This window comes from Micromys minutus, assembly GCF_963924665.1.
Source record: "Micromys minutus genome assembly, chromosome: 15".
NCBI classification, from domain to species: Eukaryota; Metazoa; Chordata; class Mammalia; order Rodentia; family Muridae; genus Micromys; species Micromys minutus.
In genome coordinates, this window is record NC_137984.1 from 57211972 (window position 1) to 57217267 (window position 5296).

Genomic DNA, 5296 nt, shown 5'->3' on the forward strand with positions numbered 1-5296 from the left:
CCCCTTGAGGATGCAATATTCTCCCTTAAAGAATTGTTATGTTTTCAGATGATTACCAATATTTCTCAGAATAGTGATTGCATTCAATTGTATAAAATCAGTCTGCAGCCTGGTTTGATTTTCCCAGTAATGGTTCTACAAAAGCCAATGGCACCTGGATTCAAGGGGTGTGGCCTGCCATGATTCCTAAAGACAATGATAGTATACCTTCTCAGCCTAGATGGGCTCCCTTTTGCAAGGGCTCCCATGATTCCCATTCACCTTGGACAGGATACAAGGCCAGAAAGGTGGCCTGGGCTGTGAAGAAGTATTTTACATTTTCTCCCTATATTAGTACCAGTAATAATAGATCATTTTCAGGTTATAATTGGACATATAAAAATCCTGCTCAGGCCGCTGCCAGCAATCTTTTTAATGTATGATTGCTATGTGGAGAGAATGCTAGCTGTACAGATCTTTCTGGTTTGAGTATGTTGATCGGTGGGGGTTGAGGTAATGTAAGCTTTCATTGGAACTGGTCTGTGGGATTTGAGACCTCTGTTTCTCAGTGTTCTGGAGGACAGAATGTTACCTTCAAGACTACACCTGTTTGCATGTGGCTTCCTTTTGTGTTTATCATTTATAATGGTAGTTATGAGGATAGGATTTTGAATTGTAGTAATGATAATTGTTTTTATAGCATGTGCTGGAATGCATCCATGCCTCATTTGGCTGTGGAGATTAGAATACTGCTCTTTATTCCCTGGCCTGTACAGGGCCCCTCAGCTACGACCTTACTCAGGCCTAAAAGGGATTTTAGCTGATTGGATCTCTGCTGCCTCCTCAAGGCTGAAAGAATGGGCTGGACTAGCTGGATTAGCCCTTTGTTTGTTCCTCATAAGTGTTCTGGTGTTCTGGTCCATGTGCTTTATACAATTACGGCAGCTCAGAACTCAAGCCTTAATGACACAGGCTTTCGCAGCAGTGGAGACTGGGAAGTCTCCTCAAGTGTGGCTTGACATGCTAGAGAAGTACTCAGTAATGGGTACTACTCCCTGGGTGTGCCACCAACCTAAGGCAGGGATCAAACCTATGCTGTAAGGAGCGTTGCTGCAGGGGGCAACCTAAGACAGACATTCTCTCTGCCAATAAATAAAGAAGGGGGAGATGTGGAGAGCAGGTGTGGCAATAATTCCAAGATGGTGCTTGGGATTCAGGCCAAGTCTTGTGACTGGCCCCTGCCTTCCTCCCACTCCTAAATACCGCCATCTCATTCCTTTAAGCTACGCAGGTGCACCCATGACTCGAGATCAAGCCAGATGACACAGACCTATGAACTGCAGCCACGCAGCATGAACTGAGGAGTTGAGAGAGGATAAAAAAGACTGAGCTTGGGGGTGGAGGGAGATAGAGAGACTTTTCACTTTCATGCTGTAAGGTTCCTGAATAAACCACTTTGAGAAGAATGCTGTGTCATCGCTCCTTTTCTGCTGGTCAGGAATGACAGTATAGCGACAACAAACAAGTTCAGCAAAGTGGCTGTATATATAATTGACTCAAATAAATCAATATCCTTCCTCTACTCTAAGTATAAACATGGTTAGGGAAAGGATACCCTTCAGAATAATATCAAACAATATGAAATATGTAGATGTGACAATTAATTAAGCAAGTGAAGGACCTGTATGACAAGAACTTCAAATTTCTAAAGAAGAAAATCGAGGAATATCTCAGAAAATGGAAAGATCTCCCATGATTATGGATTGGAAGGATCAACATTGTAAAAGCGGCCATCTTACCAAAAGCAATCTACAGATTCAATGCAATCCCCATTAAAATTCCAACCCAATTCTTCATAGAGTTGCAAAGAGCAATGTGCAATTTCATCTAGAATAACAAAAGACCTTGAATCACAAAATCCATCCTGAAGAACAAGAAAAGATTTGTGGGAATCACCATCCCTGACCTCAAGCTATATTACAAGGCAATTGTGTTAAAAACTGCTTGGTACTCATACAGAGGTAGGCACGTGGATCAATGGAATAGAATAGAACATCCAGAAATAAGCTCTCACATATATGGTCACTTGATTTTTGACAAAGGAGTTATAAGCATTCAATGGAAAAAGGATGGCCTCTTTAACAAATGGTGTTGGTTCAACAGGCACTCAGCATGCAGAAGAATAAAAACAGACCCTTTCTTATCTCCCTGTACAAAGCTCAAGTGCAAGTCGATGAAATATCTCCACATTAAACCATGTGAACTGAACCTATTAGAAGAGAAAGTAGGGAAAACCTTAGAACACATAGGCACAGGAGAAATTTTTTTCTGAACAGGACACCAATGACTCGTGCTCTAAGATCAAAGATTGACAAATGGGACTTAATGAGATTGCAAAGTTCCTGTAAGGCTAAGGAGAGTGTAAAGAAAGCAAAATGTCAGCCAACAAATTGGGAAAAAATCTTTACCAAGCCCAAATCTGATAGAGGCCTAATATCTATGGTATACAAAGAACTCAAGAAGTTCGACACCAGAAAATCCAACAATGCTATTAGCCATCAGGGAAATGCAAATCAAATTAACCTTGAGATTCCACCTCACACCAGTCAGAATGGCTAAGATAAAAAATTCAGATGACAGCAGATGTTGGCGAGGATGCAGAGAAAGAGGAACACTTCTGTACTGTTGGTGGTCTTGTAAACTCTACAACCACTCTGGAAATCAGTCTGGCGATTTCTTAGAAAATTGGACATAGTATTACCTGAAGACTCAGTTATTCTACTTCTGGGTATATACTACTGGGTCGCTCCAACATACAACAAAGACACATGCACCACAATGTTCATAGCAGCCCTATTTAGAATAGCTAGAAGCTGGAAAGAACCCAGATGTCCTTCAGTAGATGAATGGATACAAATATTGTGTTATATTGACACAATGGAGAACTACTCAGGTATCAAACAGTGACTTTATGAAATCCTTAAGAAAATGGATGCATCTAGAGAATATTATCTTGAGTGAGATAACCCAGTCACAAAAGAACAGACATAATATGCAGTCACTGATAATTGGATACTAACCCCAGAAAGTTCTGAACACCCCAGAAAAAACTCACGGACTATATGAAGATCAAGAAAAAAAATGGCCAAAAAAAAAAAAAAAAGAAAAATCAGTATGTTTAATCTTTACACACCAAGAAAACTTTGACTATTTTCAGGTTATATCTTGTTTTACCTGCACTTTATGCTCATTGTAGCTTGTAAGATTTTAATGCATAGTATCAAACCTTTAAAAAAAATCAAGTACTGACAAAAATGTATTCATATACTTTTATGCAAAAATGCTTTTAAAATCTATATATTTATCTCTGTTCTTTAAAATAAAGTTGTTCAAAATGAAGTTATCTGGTGGAATTTTTCAGCTCATTTAAGTATACTATTACATCATCTGCAAATCGTGAAATTTTGACTTCTTGCTTTCTGACTCATATTCCTTTTACTTCATTTTTCTGTCTAATTTCTCTGGCCAGAATTTCCATTTTATATTGAATAGGTATCTGAAGAGTGGGCATCCTTATCTAGTTTTTGATTTTAGTGGGATTGCTTTAAGTTTCTAACCATTTAGTTTGATGTTGACTACAAGTTTATGTATATTCCTTTTGCTATGTTAGGTATGGGCCTTGGATTCCTGATCTTTCCAAAACTTTTAACATAAAGGTTGTTTTTTTCTTTGAGTTGGTTTATATGGTGGATTAATTTGGTACATTTCTTTATATTGCATCATGCCTGCATTCCTCGGATGAGGCCTACTTGATCATGGTGAATGATTGTTTTGATGTGTTCTTGGATTCAGTTTGCAATAATTTTATTGAGTATTTTTGCATTGATGTTCATGAATGTAATTGGTCTGAAATTTTCTTTCCTTGTAGGGTGCTTGTGTGGTTTAGGTATGAGAGTAACTCTGGCCTCAAAGAATGTGTTGGGTATTGTTTACTCTGTTTCTATTTTGTGAAATGGTATGAAAAATGGTATTATTGTCTTCTATTAAAGTCTAGTAAAATTCTCCACTGAATCCATCTGGTTCTAGACTTTTTTTTTGCATGGAAGGCTCTTGATGACTGCTTCTATTTCTTTAGAAGTTATGGGACTGTTTAGATGGTTTATCTGATCCTGATTAACTTTGGTACCTGGTATCTCTCTAGATATTTGTCTATTTTATTTTATTTTTTTATTTTTGTTGAGTATAGGCTTTTGTATTAGGATCAGATGATTTCGTAAATTTACTCAGTTTCTGTTGTTATATCTCTTCTTCCATTTCTGACTTTGCTAATTTGGATACTCTCTCTATGCCCTGTAGTTATTCTGCCTAAGGGTTTATAGATCTTGTTGAATGTCTTAAAGAACCAGCTCCTGGGGTGTTTTTTTTTTTTTTTTTTTTTTTTTTTTTTTTTTTTTTTTTTGATTCTTTGTACAGTTCTTTTTGTTTCTACTTGGTTGAATTCTGCTCTGTTTGAATATTTCCTGCCATCTACTTTTTTTGGGTGTATCTGCTTCATTTTGGTCTAGAGCTTTCAGCTTTGCTGTCAAGCTAATAGTGTATGCTCTCTCCAGTTTCTTTTTGGACGCAATTGGAGCTATAGAGATGTGAGGCTGACTCATCATGTGCTTAGATGGGGTAATGCTTGGGAAGATGTTCTGGGAGCTCAGCAGTCTGCATTCAGGTTCTGAGTCCTGATGGCAGTCACTAGGCCCTCTCTCTGGGCCAGAAAGGACCTGGTTCCAGAGAACATCACTCTATCCCTGTCATAAGGTCTTAAACCCTTTAATGGCAATTAGTCAAATCATTAACTTTAAACAGGTGTATCACAGTAATTCTTAATAAAATTGGTTATTGGAGCAGGGTGTATGGCATCTTTCTACACTTTGTATGTACTTTTGTTTAACTCTAAAAATGTTTAAAACCTTATATAGATTTTTAAAGTGATGAGGTAGATTTAATCTGGGGGATGATGGGGGACCATGGTTAATGCCCCCCATCTCCAAATATCTAATAGAAAAATCATCAAAACAGTCCTAAACCAAAAATATAACAGTTTCTGTAAATTTTTCTGTCTCTTTTTCTGTTGAAATGGAAGAAATAAGGTTGAAATTTGAGAGTCACATTGCTTATTGGAAATGTTCCAGGGGACAGACCTGCTGCTTTTTTGTTTCACAGAGATGATGAGCTCTTCATAATAAGCCTTATCATTGAGCAGAGGGCCATGCTTCATTGGCAGAATAAGAGTAAATCCAAAGACACTCTCCCTGGTTTCCTGTTG